Genomic DNA, 18,760 nt, shown 5'->3' on the forward strand with positions numbered 1-18,760 from the left:
TACTTAATGAAATCTCAAATTACCAAATAGAGTACACTCTCCAGGGTCCAGAAAGTCAATAAAATGTAATAATTTGCATTTCCTCTTCAAAAATTCAAAGAATAAATGTTTATTTTGGCATGTTAAAATGCTCTCACAATCTCAATTTATTGTTCTTTAGAATAAAACAATGACCTGATGGCAAGACAGAGTAAATGCTTCAACAAAACCCAAAGAGTAATGTAGAGTCACTTTCCTACCTGATTTACATGGAATAGAACACTGCGTGCCAGGACCATTGAGCTTTACCCTCCCAGTAGTGCATCTGAGAACAAATTATGATAATCTCAAAATCCTATTGATGCTCAAAGACATTTCATCAACTGAAAAACAAAATTAAGAGTAAAACACAGAAGATTTTTTTTTTCACTATTTAGAGGAACTCAAGTTTATATGAATAGGCCTCATGTGGGGAGTCTTTTGAAGCTAGGGACTTCAAAGCAGATCACAGACTTCCAGTGGGTTAATCACTTAATGCAAGAGTGGGTAGATGGAATTACCACCATTCAGTCAAGCTAAACTTATCCTTTTCTTGGGAGATAGCAAGAAAATGCCCATCTTTTAGTTCCCAACAGTACTCTAGTTGAACATGTCTGTGAAGTTGCTCTGCTTACAAGTTATTTTATATAAGTCAAAATGGAAAGAAGTTCCAAATGGCTACTAGTGCCATTTGATGCACCATTTCACTTAGGGGGCATTATCTTTCTATTTGCTGCAAATATTAGGTTTTGAGCATTAAAACACACCCATTCAACACATAACAGATTACCAAAAAAAGAGCAGCAAGATTATATAAAGTTAGATTAGAAAGAAAGCTGGACTTTCTGACTACAAAAACAATTTTAGAAAGAACGTTGTACACTGATGCTCTAAAATGTAGAAATCATCTGAAATGCCTAGAAACGAGTAGGAGATGGAAGGGTGGGTATGATGTCCACCAAACTCACATCCAATGATCATCAGTGAATGTAAAAAATCACTTCATGTGATCATAAATAAACAGGTAGAAAATAAATAAGCCTGTGAAAAATAATTCCATATGTTCCAGCCTCATAGTTTAGTAAAATGTTAACAAGTAACAATAATAACAAAACGTAATCACAAAGCCCTTAGACAAGGTCTTGAATGGCGACCAGGTGTATGGGGCCAGACTGTGGGTTGATGCCATCTTTTTTATTTACAAGGATGATTAGGTGATACCTTTGGTCAGATGATCTTCAGGAAGGATGAAATTGAGTTTATTTATAGATCATAAAGACCTGTTGATAATGACTAATAAAAGGAAAGACAGAAGCATACTTTAAACATATTACTGCTACATCCGTAACGGAAATGGAATTGTAATAAAAATGGCAGTTGTGTCACAATGTAATATGCAATCAAAAACTATATAGATATTATCACTTTTACATATTTAAATTATAAATGTTTATAGTTTATGATGTATAACTGTATTATATTAGGTGTAGAATATAAATGAAAAATTAAAGTGCAAATAGAGTAGGAGTCCTTTGTCTGATACTCTATAAAATTTTTGTTGTTGTTGTTAGGGGAAAGGTTAAGCTATAGTAACAAAGACCCTCCTTCACCCCCACAAAAAAATTCAGTACCTTAAGTAAGATAAAAGTTTGTGTATCTCCTACATAATAATCCAGATATAAGTAGTCCTGCTAGCTGAATGGCTCTTCTCCATGAAGTCATTCAGGGAGCCAGGTTTCTTCCATCCTGTTGCCTCACGTGTTGTCCTTATTTGAAAACTCAAAGCTGAGCCCCCACAACATCTGTGTTCCAGCCTGTAAGAAAGTAAAGAGACAACCTAGCATATTCTGACTTAGCTTTTAAGAAAATGACCTAGAATCTACACACATCACTTCTGCTTATACCTCGTTAATGCAAACTCAATGTCATGGCCACACCTAGTATACCAGTTTGTAGAGTTCCACAGCAAAGTACCACAGACTGGGTGACTTCAATAATAGAAATTTATTTTCTCACAAATCTAGAGGCTAGACGTTTGATATAAAAGTATTTGCAGGGCTTATTTTTTCTGAAGCCTCTCTCCTTGGCCTATGATGTCTGTCTTCTTCCTTCATCTTCACATGGTCTTTCCTCTGTGTGTGTCTGTGTCCTAGTATCCTTATAAGAACACCAGTTATATTGGATTAGGACCCATGCTAATGACCGCATTTAATCTTAATTACCTCTTTAAAGACCCTATCTCCAAATACAGTCACATTCTAAGGGAATGGGGATCAGGACTTCAACATGTGAATTTTGTGGGGACACAATTCAGTCCATAAAACCTAACATCAAAGGAGGCTGAGAAATTAGTTAGGTCACTTAGCTAGATAAAACTTCCATTCCATTGCTAAAAGGAGGAAGAGAAAAGTAAATATTGGGGAATATTTAGCAGCATCAGTCACATTACTATAGAATTAATAAGTCCAAGACCAAGTTTATATCAGGTAAAAACTCATCAACCAAAAAAAAAAAAAAAAAATGGGAAGCATATGTAATTGATAACAAAACTCAAAAGCAATGAAAGGGGATTGAACAAAAGAGAATGGCAGAGAAAATCCCCAGGTCAGGGCTTTGGAGGAAGAAATTTCTTTCTGGGCCCCAGGAAAGAAATCCAGCTTCAATACAAAGCCCTGCTTAAAAAAGAAACTCAATTCCAGCAATAGTGAGACCATTTCAAGTATGAAGAGTGGGACTTAAAACAAATGTAACACCTGGATACATTTCTTAAGCATCAGGAGGCACAGGTCTCAGGATGTTAAGCCAGTCTCCTCTGATCACCACAAAAAGTGAATGTTATTTGAGTCATCCATAAAATGAATTTGACCAATTCTATTACATTACTCCCTTTCTAAATTAATGTTTGATCTTGCATACATGAGATGTTCCCAATCTAGAAATTTTTTAAAAGAGTTTTACTAAATGAAATTAAATATCTGTGCTTTGTGTAAATTTGCCATATGAGCAAACTATAGTGATATGTTGTTTACAAAAATTATTGGGTGAACATAAGAGAATGAAAGATGGTAAATAAAACTCCTTTCCTTTGTTAATCAGAATATTTTCTAGCTAAATTTTAGTGTTTTCTTTTTGTTTCTTAATACATGCCCAAATGTGTTCAAAAGATTTTTTAAAATTCCTCCACAAGGATAAATCTGAAGTATAATTCAGAAACCTGCACATAACCTTCAATTTCTTTTCCCAAGTCCCATGGCAATTCTATACCGTGAAACCATAAACATGTGAGCCCAGTTACAAATTGTTAATTTATGAAATTTATTTGGATGGATATTTGACAGTTTCTTTCTGCTGTGACTCATGTTTGAGTACATGCCAGGAGCACGCTTTGCCTTTTACTTTACACATACAGAAAGAAAATGGGAGCATAAGGCACTTTTCCTAAGAAATATTGTGATTAAAAAATAGTTATACAGCAAAAAAACAGTCGCAAACACATAGTATCATTCATTGCTAATGAGTTAAAAGGATACCACGGTGCACATATAAATCACTATACAGTATCTTGCAGTTTATTTAAATTTATTGTGCCTCATTATAACTGAGCTATGCACCTTTAGGTCTGAGTTGATTAGGAATGCGATAGCTCAGAATAGCTTTTAATTCAGAGAAACATGGCCTGACCTTTACCATAATCCTGTGTGAAACACACTATAGTTTAGACATTAATAATGATGCAACCTTTTTTTCATACTGGTGAGATGCTACTTAAAATTTGGTATTATTAGTTAACAGGCCCAGGCCAATACATCAAAACCAAATTACCCTTCTGTGTATAACTACAGTACTTAATTCTGAGTTCTTCATCTCTCATAACTATTACTTCCTCTTTAAAAATGCTAAAAACCAAAATGTAATAGTGTCATGTCATAGCAATAAGTCACAGATACAAACCAAAGGCACTGCTCCTCACTCCCCATGGACTGCCACTGTATGCCGTTAAGGATTTGTGCTTCATGATATACGTTTTAACAGCGAAGGCATTGCTTGTCTTTGACCTTTTTCTCTCAATTTAAGAATGCCATTTCTTTAAACCACCTTCCAGTAAGTCAACTAGCACAAATAATAGAATTTCCTTACCATTCTGGTTCACATGCAGTTGAAAATGCAAATCGTGGTTACAAATATTCAGTTTCTTTTAAAAAGTTATTTATATCATTTATCACTATAAATACAGCAAATACAGCAAATATTCAGACATTTATGGAGTTTAATGGATCTAATAATTCACCAAGGCTCATAATAGAAAACAGCATTATCCTATGCCACCCATTCTCACCCCTTTTCACTCTTGCTTGTCATTCCCCAGAGGAAACTCATTTTGGTTCTCTTCAATGTTTCCCCTGATATTTACCTTATATTCCCAAATAACAAGTTTATATTATTAAATCTCAATTTTTAAATTTTGGATATTATATATTGACTTTCTATAATAAGAAAAATAAGATATAGCCCTTTTGGAACACTGTTGCTTCAAAACTTAAGATTTCCCTTTGTTATCATTCCTGGGGATTTCCTCTGCCATTCTCCCGTGTTTGATCACCTTTCACAGAATCCCTTTCTTTGAGTTAGAATTTCCCTCATCTCTGAAAAACAGAAAAACAACACAAAGGATTAAATGAAATACGAGTCTACTTATCATGGACAAAAGAATGGTCCTGAAGTGGAATGGAAACTATGTTGTTAGGAAATAAGGACCCTCAGATTGCATTGCTTTGCCATGCTTGCTTTTTATTTCCTGGGACACTAGGTTGTGATACACGATGGCTGATGGAGCTTCAGCCATTATGTGTACACTACAGAAAAGAAAGAAGAAAAGCAAATCAAACTCACTACCTCCACTTAAATTCCATAAGTGGAACTTATTCAAATGGCCATGCCTACCTTCAAGGAGCGTGATAGGAAATTTGTCTTTATTTCAGTTATTCTGTTGCTAAGAAAGGAGAGTGGGCAATATTGTGAGATAGTGCACCATACTATATCATCTTTCTAGATTATTTTAGTGCAGCATATATTGAAAGAGCTTTGGGAGAAAAGGTAAGCTAGAGATATATTTCTTGAAGCATTGCCTCTCTTAAAATGTCTTTATTTTCACACTCATCTGATTGAAAGATTGGCTGGGATTTAAAACCAGATTGTACAAGTTTTGTAGAATTTTAAAAGGTATTTCATTGTCTTCTAGCTTCCAAAGTTTATTGCGGGAAGTCCAAGTCTGTTCTGATTCTTAATTCTTTGTTTGTGATCCGTTTGTGCCCCTGTCTATGGGCTTTTAGTATAATCTCTTAACTTCAGTATTCTACAGTGCCACAATAACATGTGTTATGTGGGTTTTGTTCCATTCATTCCTTATACTCAGCACTGGGAGGGTCTTTCAATCTCGAAATTAAAGTCCTCCCCCTCCCCCACTGCTTTCTGGGAAATGTTTTTACCTTATTTCTTTGACATTTTTCTCACTCCTTTTTGTCTTCTTTCTCTCCTTTTGGAAGCTGGACTCTAGAATTGATCAAAATGAATTGTATTGTGTTGCAGTAGAAAACCATCCCAAATATCAGTAGTTTAATACAGCAGATGTTTATTTCTCACTGATACTATGAGTCTAAGAGACTAGCTAAGTACTCAGCTCCACATCATTCTTACTCAGAGGCTAGGGGAACTGAGTCTCCACCCTCTGAAGGATCTCAGGACTGAAGTAGGGGAAAGGCAACATGGCAAGCCACACTCTGGCTATTCAAAACTTCCACCCAGAAAGAACTCATATCACTTTTACTCACATTTTATCAGTCACAGAAGGTCACAGGCCCATGCTGATCTGCAAAAAAGGGAGGAGGTGCAGTCACACTAGGTCCCTGAAAGAGGGACAGCCAGAATCTTGGTTAACAGCCTCGAGAACTGTAACAATTTCCTGGAAGGATACTCTAATTTACTTTTTATTTTCTCTCTTTTTCTTATTATGGCGACTCAGTTTATAAGCAGTGAACTGCATACAACTTAATTATATATCTTGATAAATGTTTGCATATGTAAACACTGTGTACCATAATACAAATCAAAATAAAAAATATTTCCAACACCTCAAAGACTTCCTGCTGCCTTCTCTCAGTCAACATCTTCATAGGTAACCAATAATTTGACCTCTATCATCAAAGATTAATTATGCCTGTATTTGAACAACATACAAATAGAATCATGTGTTATGTACTTTTCTGTGCCTGACTTTTTTCATTCAGCCATATATCTGTGAGATTCATCATTAATATTGCAAATAACAGAATGGTTTTCTTTATAATAGTGTAGCAATTTGATTATATGAATACAGCCCTCTTCATCCATTGAACTGTTGTTGGGCATTTAGGTTATTTCTTGGGCTATTATGAATCAAACTGCTATAAACTTTACCGTATATGTCTTTTGATGAATATATGCCCTCATTTTCACCGCCTTTTCATCCAGGGTGGATCATAGGGCATTTAGGTATAGGAGTACTATCAGTTTTCCAAAGCAATTGTACCAATTTGTACACCTACCAGCAATATGTGAGAATTCTGTGCCTCCCTTTCTCCTCCTTGATGCTTTCATTTTCATATTCTGGCAAGCGTGTAGTGATATACCACTGTGGCTTTAAATTTCATTTCCTTCAGGACTAATGAAGTTGAGCAATTTTTCATAGGCCTACTAGCTAGTAGTTATCAAGGAAATGACTCTAAGTGGGAAGGGGCTTATCAGCTGAAGAGCCTCAGTGTGTAGGATTACTGAAGAGAGAACAATATCTAAATAGCTCTCCTCTTGGTTATTCCAGTTTCCCCTGAGGAACCTTCCAGTCTATACTCTAGGAGATATAAACCTAGGAGTTGAGTACAGATCCACCATGTTCAAACGTGCCCATTGTTCCTGAACCCAGAGTCCTTCGAGTTTGTCCTCCCAGAAAAATACACATCCAGACCTCTGCTGGAGTTGAGGAGGGAGTCTTCTGCTGGTGGTTTGGAGTGCAGGTAGAGTAAGTGGCTTAATTGCTTTGTGTTACCAACTTTCAACATTCTTCCTGCTTTTGCCCATCACCATCATATCCCAAATGCAGCTGCTGCCAATCCCCAAATCCTTGGAATAAATCAAATTATTTGTTGATTGATCCTCAGCATGAAATCAGAACTAAAATTCAGATTTTTCTAGTCTTAGTGAGTTGCCACTTGTCCATTTTACATATACTTTAAAATATTATGTTGATCTTTATTACACGCTATTTTCTGTCCTCTCACCCTTGACTATTTTCTTTTGCCTTACATGTTTTTTAATATTTTTTTCTTCATGCCATCATTTTAGTGGTATTTGAGTAAAAAAACATGTTTTCTACATTCATTGTCTAATTTGGATTCATTCTTGCCTCTCTTTGGCACAAGATAAATTACATTCTAGAAGCAAAACAAAGCAACAAATGAGCTGTTTCTCTTAAATTGAAAGTGAAAAATAATTAATCTTCTTCCCTAAAGTTCAACAAGTCTTAGTTTATCTATTTTTTCTTTCACATTCATAAAGCAATTTATATAGGTTTTGAGAAAACCAACTCTCAAATTCACTAAATTAAAAATACGACTTTTCAAATGAAAAGTTGGCAAGATATTAAATAGATTATATTAAAAAAATCATCATTTTTCTAAACTGCTAAAAATATCATTTTCCTAAGTCTCTTCAAATTTGGAGAGTGGTCCTTAAAATTTCTTTTTTAAAAATAGATTGTGTTATTTATTGCCATTAGATTAAATAAGCCAGTCTAGCTGGTCAGGCAATTTTCTCCTTTCACCACTACTCCATGTTTTATCCCTTCTGAGAATGTGCCCTTAAATGGAAATTTCCCTCTACAAATCGACAAGAAAATGTCTTAAGACTAATATCAAATAATAGCTGAATTCTCCAACTAGCACCACCAAACAACCATTTGAGATCCATTTTTTATTAAGATACAAATATAAAACAGAAAAAAATAATATAAAGCCAGTGGAAATACCATGTATTATTTAAGCCATGGTTTTCAAATAGAGTAAGAGGGTAAGAGGAAGGCTGATAGAGAAATTCATTGGCTACTTACAAAAAAAATTCTGTCATTTCAGAAATGTATGCCACTACTTCCTCTTTCGGCCACCTCATTATATGAAAAAAAATTAGTTGCAAATAAGTAACTTCTTCAGATTACACAACCATTTGAACCAGAGTAAAAATAATCTTTTCTAGAAATCCCAGCCAAGTGTATTAGTTTTGTTTTTTCCATTTATGAACTATGAACATTTAACATCAATTTTTTCCTCTTTTTCAATTGCTTTGACCAGTCCTCCCAGAAAAATGTTAAATAGCAGTAATTTGGATAGCTATGTCTTGTACTTGACTTAATAGAAATGTTTCCTGTGTTACCGTATCAGTCATAATTCTGAGTTTTGGGTTGAGATGTACATGTTTTACATGCTATCAACTTACTATTACTTTTTTAAGAACAGATACACTAAAAAGCCCAGACTTCACCACTACACAATATGCCATTTAACAAAACTGTACTTATATCCCTTAAGTTTATATAAATAAAAAGTAAAGAACAAATAAAGAATAATTTTAATTAATAATTGATGCTGAATTTTTAGCATCTATGAAAAATGATAACATGATTCATCTTCATATGTTAAATTATATTAATGGAATTTCTACTCTTAAACCATCTTTGTATTTCTGCTGTGGATCCCAGATGGCTGTGTTTTAGTATATTTTTAACATGCTTCTGTATTCTATTTGCTAATACTTTATTAAGGCTATTTTAATTGACATTTATTAGTCCATTATATTATTTTCTGTGCTATTTTTTGGGTTTTCTTATCAAGGCTTTGCAGACTTTGTCAAAGAAATTTGAAGTACTATTTACTTTAAGTCTATTTGGAAGATTTTGTCTATTTTTTTGAGAGAAAAATTCTATATATTTTTTATTTTTTTTAATTTCCATAGGTTATTGGGGAAAAGGTGGTGTTTGGCTACATGAGTAAGTTCTTTAGTGGTGATTTGTGAGGTTTTGGTGCACCCATCACCTGAGCAGTATACACTACACTCAATTTGTAGTCTTTTATACCTCACTCCCTTCCCACCTTTCCCCCGAGTTCCCAAAGTCCATTGTGTTATTCTTATGCCTTCACATCCTCATAGCTCAGCTCCCACATATGAGCGAGGACATAAGATGTTTGGTTTTCCATTCCTGAGTTACTTCACCTAGAATAATAGTCTCCAATCTCATCCAGGTTGCTGCAAATGCCATTAATTCATTCCTTTTTATGGCCAAGTAGTGGTCCATCATATATGAATAGCAGCTTCTTTATCCACTCATTGATGATGGGCATTTGGGTTGGTTCCACATTTTTGTAATTGCGAATTGTGCTGCTATAAACATGTGTGTGCACGTATCTTTTTTGTATAACAACTTCATTTTTCTGGGTAGATATCCAGTAGTGGGATTACTGGATCAAATGGTAGTTCTACTTTTAGTTCTTTAAGGAATCTCCACATGGTTTTCTATGGTGGTTATACCATTGCCACCAGCAGTGTAAAGTGTTCCCTGTTCACTGCATCCACACCAACATCTACTATTTTTTTTATTATGGCCATTCTTGTGGGAGTAAAATGGTATCATACTGTGGTTTTGATTTGCATTTCCCTGATCATTAGTGATATTGAGCATTTTTTCATAAGTTTGTTGGCCATTTGTATATCTTCTTTTGAGAATTGTCTATTCATGTCCTTAGCCCACTTTTTAATAGGATTGTTTGTTTTTTCTTGCTAATTTGTTTGAGTTCATTGTAGATTCTGGATATTAGTCTTTGGTGAGATGTATAGGTTTTGAAGATTTTCTCCCACTCTGTGGGCTGTATGTTTACTTGACTGTTTCTTTTGCTGTGCAAAAGCGCTTTAGTTTAATTAAGTCCCCTTATCTTTGTTTTCATTGCATTTGCTTTTGGATTCTTGATCACCAAATCCTTGCCTAAGCCAATGTCTACAAAGGTTTTTTGGCTGGGCGCAGTGGCTCACGCCTATAATCACAGCACTTAGGGAGGCCGAGACGGGTGGATCACGAGGTCAGGAGATCGAGTTCATGCTGGCTAACACAGTGAAACCCGATCTCTACTAAAAATACAAAAAATTAGCCAGGTATGGTGGCGTATGCCTGTAGTCCCAGCAACTTGGGAGGCTGAGGCAGGAGAACCCGGGAAGCAGAGCTTGCAGTGAGCAGAGATCGCACCACTGAGCTCCAGTCTGGGCGACAGAGTGAGACTCTGTCTCAAAAAATAAAATAAAATAAAATAGAAAAGAAAAGAAAGAAAGGTTTTTCTGATGTTATCTTATAGAATCCACCATGATCAAGGGGGTTTCATACCAGGGATGCAGGGATGGTTTAACATATGCAAGTCAATAAATGTGATACACCACATAAACAGAATTAAAAACAAAAATCACATTATCATGTCAATAGATACAGTAAAAGCATTCAACAAAATCCAGTATTCTTTTGTGGTTAAAACTCTCAGCAAAATTGGCATACAAGGGACATACCTCAATATAATAAAAGCCATCTATGACAAACCCACAGCCAACATAATACTGAGTGGGGAAAAGTTGAAAGCATTCTTTCTGATAACTGGAACAAGAGAAGGATGTCCACTTTCACCACTTCTCTTCAACATACTGGAAGTCCTAGCCAGAGCAATCAGACAAGAGAAAGAAATAAAGGGCATCCAAATCGGTAAAGAGGAAGTCAAACTGTCACTGTTTGCTGATGATATGATATCTACAAAACCCTAAAAAATCCTCCAAAAGCTCCTAGAACTATAAAATAATTCAGCAAAGTTTCCGGATACAAAACTAATGTACACGAATCAGTAGTTCGGCTATACAACAACAGTGACCAAGCTGAGAATCACATCAAGAACTCAACCCCTTTACAATAGCTGCAAAAAAATAAAATAAAATACTTAGGAATATACCTAGCCAAGGAGGTAGAAAACCTCTACAAGGAAAACTACAAAACACTGCTGAAAGAAACCACAGATGACACAAACAAATGGAAACACACCCCATGCTCATGGGTGGGTAGAATCAATATTGTGAAAATGACCATACTGCCAAAATAGATCTACAAATTCAATGCAATTCCCATCAAAATACCATGATCACTCTTCATAGAACTAGAAAAAACTGTTCCAAAATTCATATGGACCCCAAAAAGAGCCCTAATAGCCAACGCAAGACTAAGCAAAAAGAACAAATCTGGTGGCATAACATTCCCTGATTTCAAACTATACTATAAGGCCGTAATCACCAAAACAGCATGCTACTGGTATAAAAATAGGCACATAGACCAATGGAACAGAATAGAGAACCCAGAAATAAACCCAAATACTTAATAGCCAACTGATCTTTGGCAAAGCAAACAAAAACATAAAGTGGGGATGGACACCCTATTCAACAAATGGTGCTGGGATAACTGGCAAGCTACATATAGAAGAATGAAACTGGATCCTCATCTCTCACCTTATACAAAAATCAACTCAAGATGGATCAAGGACTTAAATCTAAAACCTGGAACTATAAAAATTCTGGAAGATTTTAAATAGTGAAGAAAATATATGTTACTTTAAGTTTTGGTAGAATAAATCTGTAGGAATATCTTGGTGTGATGCTTTTGGGGTGGGAGTAGCTCTTTGAAAGTGTTGTCTCCAATCTTATATAATTTCCCTTTTTGAGTTTTAAGTCTTTTTTGCTATAAATTTTGAAAATTTTTATTTTCCCAGAAAATTTTATTTTCCCAGAAAATCATCCAGATACAGAAATATATCAGTATAGAGTTAAGCGAAATCCCTTATTATTTTGTCATCATCACTCCTTATTTTGTTTTGAGATTTTCTTTTATTATATATTAAGTTCATGTGTATATTCATTTAATTAACAAATATATATCTGCATGAACCAGAAACTGTTTAAGTAGCTAGAATACAATGATGAATAAAAGAACGTGGGGAAAAAGGGAGAGAAATACCATATTTTTCTGTGTGTGTGTGTATCTGTGTGTGTGTAACTTGTGTGGGATAAATAATTAACATATATTTGCAATGTTTTACATATAGTTTCTAAATTTTCTCAAATGAATTTGAATGTCATCAAAATCTATTGTACTGTTTGGGGAAGGGAATATAGACAGGAGAAGTATGAAGCTGAGACAATTTCTTCTAATTAAGAAACCAAGTCTCTCAGTGTCAAATAGTGTAAATGTTTAATACTAATACAGTTTGAATAGATGCTCCCCACCAAATCTCATGTTGAATTCTAATCCCTAATGTTGGAGGCAGGCCTAGTGGGAGGTATTTTGGTCACGGGTACTGATCCCTCACAGCTTCGTGCTGTCCTCATGATAGTGAGGGAGTTATTGTGAAATCTGGTTGTTTAAAAGTGTGTGGCACTTCCCTCCACCTTTCTCTTGCTTCTACTTTCACCATGTGAATGGCTTGATCCTGCTTTACCTTCCAACATGAGTATAATCTCCCTGAGGCTTTCCCCAGAAGCCAAGCAAATGCCAGCACTATGCTTGTACAGCCTGCAGAACTATGAGTCAATTAAAACTCTTTTCTTTATGAATTACCCAGTATCAGGTATTTCTTTATAGCAATGCAAGAATGGCCTAATACACCTATCTTTGATATTTTTCTCTGGAAGATACCTATCAGGTGCATCCTCCCTCATAGAAAATATTAAAGATATTTTCTGATATGACTTCTGGTCCTTCTGTGGTTTCTAGAGTTTTGGTATTTGATTCAGTCCCTGAGTACAGATGCTGGCACCTGCTAAAATACCACTGATCCTGCTTATTGTTGAGAATTCGTGCTGTTATCCTCTGCTGAAATCTGCTGATTAGAGTTGATGAGTTCTGCATAATAAGCGTGTGTGCTTTGGAGATGGAGTTGGGGATTATAATCTCAATTAGTCTACCTCTTTGCTAATCTGACTCTATTTCATTTCCCTCTGGTGCTCTCAGGTCCCCTGAGTCCTACCTATGTCACCCACCAAATCTTCATCCTCATCCCTCTACTTATATCTTTTACAACATAGTCTACCTTTTTCTTTCAAAAAACGTATAGATCTCTGAAGCATCTGTAATAAGCCTATGTCACTCAAAATGCCATTACTTCCATCTAACTCCCCCAATTTATTGAAGATGTCTTTATTTGGTAAACTATCTAAATCTTTCGTTCTAGTTCCATCATTAGTCATGGCAAATTCAGGATCCACAGGCATAACCCATCTCTTATTTGTCTACTATGTCAGAAATTTTGATCTGTGAAATGTCACTCTCCACATTGCAATAAATGTTTTATACCATTGCACTATTTCTAGGTCTTGTTGATTCTGCCTTGTGTATTTTGTCTACTCAAAGACTTATTTCTGAAAATATCGATCATCCATATTTATATGTCTACATATGCTTCATTCATTTTCACTATTTTATGGAATTTTATCATACAAATATATGTACAATGTTGTATGTGTCCCTTGTCCCTTACCCTGATAGTGTACCTATGTATTGTGAAAAAGAAATCACTTCCAAATTCTTTAGTTGGGACTATTAATCAGATGTTTCCCCTAATTATATATACAAGCTAAGTGTCATATTTTTCCTCCTTTGTTTCCTATTTCCCTTTCTTTGCATAATATAATGTTGAAATTGTCCAAAGTCTTTAGTTTTTGTACATTTAAAACATAGAGATTTCCCTTTGATCTGCATCCACAGTCACCAAGCAACAATGTTATTATTTTGACTCACACGTATTGGCCTTCAAACAGAGAACTAACTTTGGGGCTCATGAAACTATCCAACACATTTTTCTCATTAAAAATTAAGAGACATTCTAGAGAGGCTTGTTTCTGATAAAGATGATGTAACAGGGACTGGATTTACTCCATATGAAATGACAAAATTATAGACAAAATGTATGAAGTAATGGCACTTAAGACATCAGAATTCAGGTCAAAAAGAACAGTGAATTGTAAAAGATTATGAAAAGTGGAGATAAGCTCTATATTCCCCTCACTTATTGCCTGAAAAAAGTTTCCAGGCTGCAACTTCAAGGAGATAAATATGCATGTAACTGGAATCTCTCAAACAATGCATAGAAAGTTAAAGGGTGGAAAAAATAAGTGAAGTAATAATGGCTGAAATTTTTCTAAACGTGATGAAACTTATAAAGCACTAGGCTAAAATGCTTAGCTAATCCCAAGTACATTAAAGAAAACTACACTGAAACTCAACATCTTCAAATTGCTTAAAACCAGTGATAAAGAGAAAAATCTTAAAAATAGCGATAGCAAAAGACACACTACATATAGAAAAACAAAGTTAAGGATTGTAACATATTTCTGGTCAGAAACAAAAGACACTGGAACATCTTTAAGTACAGGGCAGGGAAAGGAGGTGAAATTTGGCCTGTAATTTTTTTAACCAGTCAAAATATCTTTCAAAGATGAAGGTGAAAGAATGACTTTTTCAGATATATAATATTTGTAAAAAGCTCTTCATTACAGATCTGCACTGTAAGAAATATTTTAAAAAGTCCTTTAAACAGAAGAAAATGTGAAATTGAAATCTAAATCAACATAAAAAAATGACATCAACAGAAATGGTAACTGGATATATATAAAGACTTTTTCAAGTATTTAAATTTCCCTTCGATTAGAATTGACTCTTTAAATAAAAAATCGGAACAATGCATTTGGGTTTTAATAACATATGTAGATATAAAATGAATAACAGCAATAGCACAAAGTCCAGGAGAGGAAAAATGAATGTATATTCTTTTAAGGTTTTATTTTCTATACATAAAATACTGTAATATTACTTGGAGGTAGAATATGATAAGCTAAAGATGAACACAATAAATATTAAAGCAATCACTAAAATATACAATCAATAGTGCTAAAACTGTTTGTTGTGTTGAGTGATTATTTTAGTATAGTCAGTAAATAAAATACTGGTTTACTGAAATAAGCCAAAAAGAGGATAAAATAAATCAGAGAAGATACTTAATGCAAAATAAGACAGAAAACAAGGAAAGAAAAAACAAAGAACATATGGGACAAATAGAAAATAAATAAAAATAAAATAAATTAAAACTCAATCATATCACTAGTCACGTTAAATATAAATACTATTAAAAGCCCATTCAAAAGGCGGAAATTATAAGATTGGATAAAAAGACATGACCCAGCTATATGATACCTGCAAAAACTGTACTTCTGGGAGTTCCACTCCTGGGATGGGAGCATGAGGAGTGCTGTAGACTGCTCCCCAGCTAAACAAGTGAAGCTGGCAAAAACTATTTTTAAAAAGTATTTAAATTATCAGGAAATTGTCCTATGAGCTTACGGCAAATCAAGAAACATTTATCCAATAAAATCTATAAAACTATAATTTTATAGATTTTAAATATGTTCCCATTTTTTAGCCACAATGCACTTTCTCCATATCCCCCTATCTGACTTGCCCCATATCAGTTTCTATGAAACCCCACTCTGGGCAGGTATGGCTAAGAAGAAAGAGCTCCATCTCCTCTCAGTTCTTAATCAAAGATTATCCTATCGCACTGGGAGGGCCAGGCAGCCAGTATTTCTCACCTCAGTCAGCTGCACGTTGAGTTGCTGAGGGCAGATAAGAGGATGAAGACTCCCTTCCTCCTCCCAGGCCCCCACCCAAAAGACAGAAGCTCTACCCTAAGAATTGCATACCAAGAAATCCTGGGGACCTGATCACCCTCACCCACCTCCTTTGTAGAGCAGAAGCTGCATGCAAGGAAGACAAGTCAAGAAGACCACAGGCTTCCACCAGTGCCCAGAGTAGTGGCTTAGATAATTTTATCAGGGGAAAAAGCAGTCCATAAAAAAATAGAGTGCCCCAAAGGAACTGATTTTATTTGAAATGGCATGAGGAAAGTTAGGCTAAAGGGTACTGTTGATAACAACAGATTCTCTTAACTAAGAGCAATAAGCTTAATCGTAGACCAAACAGTTCACCAGGAGAAACAAGGAAAACTAAGAAAAGCAAAGCTCAAAGACTGGCCTCAAAAACTACCTCTGCCAGAATTTAATTGGATCAAACTACCAAGCAATTTATATTCCAGGACATTATCAAAAACAATGAAATAATCAGCCTGTAATTAGTGGAGAATGAGTACTGGGCATAATACCACATGAGTCAGACACCTTAAAAAAAGACATAGAGCAAGCAATAAAACAGTAGAAGAAAGACCCATGAAAACCACTGTCTTAGCTTGTGCAAAACCCCAAGACTGCACCTTCTGAGTAGCAACACCAAAGGCTTCACATTGTGGGGGAACTAGACTTTACTACATTAGTCTAATGAATTAATAAAACAAATAAACAAGAAAACAAGAATTGAAACCAGCCCCAAAGAGAAGGAAGCGAATCAGTGTCTAGAGTTGCTACATTACCTAAGATGTCCAAGTTTTAACAAAAATGTATGAGATATGAAAAGAAACAGAAAATTGTACGTACATATTAGTATTGACAGATATGCAGTCTAAAGAATAGAGAAAAATAGAATAAAGACAAATGAATAGAATCTCAGAGAAATGGAGGACTCCTTAAAGGAGCACTAGCACACACATAGTGGGAAGAGCAGAAGGAGAAGAGAGAAAGAAAAGGGAGCAGAAAAATATTTGAAGAAATAATGGCTGAATATTTCTCAAATTGCCTGAAAAACATTAATCTACACATAAAAGAAACTCAACAAAATCCAAATAGAAAATTTGAAAGCAGCAAGCAAAACAATGATTCATCATATATAAGGGAACCCCAATAAAATTAACAGCTGACTTCTAATAAAAAACATGAAGGCCAAAAGGCAATAGGATGATATATTCAAGTGCTGAAAGAAAAATAAAATTTCCACTAAGAATCTTAGATCCTGGCTAGGTGCGGTGACTCATGCCTGTAATCCCAGCACTTTGGGAGGCCGAGGTGGGCGGATCACCTGAGGTCAGCAGTTTAAAACCAGCCTGCTCAACATGGTGAAACCCTGTCTCTACTAAAAATACAAAAATTAGCTGGGTGTGGTGGTACACACCTGTAGTCCCAGCTACTTGGGAGCCTGAAGCAGGAGAATCGCTTGAACCCAAGAGGCAGAGGTTTGCAATGTGCCAAAATCGTGCCATTGCACTCCAGCCTGGGTGACAGAGCGAGACTCTGTCTCAAAAAAAAAAAAAAAAAAAAACTTAAATCCAGCAATACTGTCATTCAAAGCTTAAGACTGAAGATGAAATAAAGATATTCAGGTAAACAAAATCTGAGAGAATTCATTGTTAGTAGAACCACTTTATAAGAAATACTAATGAAAGTTCTTCAGACTGAGAACAAGTAACCCTGGGTAGAGGTTCAAATCCATGCAAAAAACAAAGAGCACCAGTAACGGTAATTATATAATTATAAAAGACAGTATAAATCCATATTTATTCTTCTTATTCTCTTAATTGATTTTAAGCTATTGTATATGTGTATATAATTATATATATAATTGTGTATACACAAATAAAATTGCATGTACATAGCATATGTTTATAAACTGTATAGTGTAAAACTACATTTTAAATTTATAAAAATTGATAAAAAATTTTTTAAATGTCAATTTTAAGAAAAGTAAGCTAAGCTTGTTTACTTTGTTTTTAAAGAAGGGTTGACTAAAAAATTATTAAGCAGGAGGAAAAATTATTCTTGTGCATGCATGGGTTAGTCAGTTTGAGCTACTATAACAAAGTATTATGCCTGGGGTGGTGTAAAAATAAGAGAAATTTATTTAGCACAGTTCTGAAGACTAGGAAATTCAAGATTAAGGCACCAGCAGATTTGGTGTCTGGTAAGAGTCCATTTTCTGGTTCATGGAAGGCATCGTCTCACTGAGTCATTATATAGTACAAGGAGCAAACGAGATCCCCTGGGCCTCTTTTATGAGGGCAGTATGAGGGATTCACCTCCCAAGGTCTCACCTCAATACCATACCTTAGGCATTAGGATCTCAGTATATGAATTTTGGGATGACACAAAGACTCAGACCATAGTAATACTGTATGTCACATACTACATCTTGTTAGATGTTATAGACTTTGTATTTAACTGCTAAACATAAGGCAAAAACAAATTATGATTTAAAAAATAATAATAATAAAGATTTTTCTACCCGCACTATTGGCTTGCATTAGATTGATATATTTTGTGAGAAAGGGAAATAACACACAAACAATCAACTAATAAAATGGCCCAAAAGAAATCCAAAAGAAAATATTCTCTTCTAAAAAAAGTGTTTACAATTATTACTGGATTGACATATTTACAATTTGCTGATTATACTAATGTATCATGAACTATATATACAATAATTACGATGCAGAAGTTCCCTAAAACCTGAAAAATATTAGTTTTTTATCCTAAGGTTTATGGATTTTCTGTAACCTGAGGAATGCAACTGAGTATTTTTAATATGTATGATTTAATTGGTGTTAAATAATTCTCTCTTTTTTGTCAGGAAATATTTCATTGCATCTTCATCTTTGAAGGATAGTTGCACTCATTTATAAAATTTCAAGTAGTTAGTTGTCTTCTTTCAACA

This window comes from Pan troglodytes, chromosome 4 (genome assembly GCF_028858775.2).
Source record: "Pan troglodytes isolate AG18354 chromosome 4, NHGRI_mPanTro3-v2.0_pri, whole genome shotgun sequence".
NCBI classification, from domain to species: domain Eukaryota; kingdom Metazoa; phylum Chordata; class Mammalia; order Primates; family Hominidae; genus Pan; species Pan troglodytes.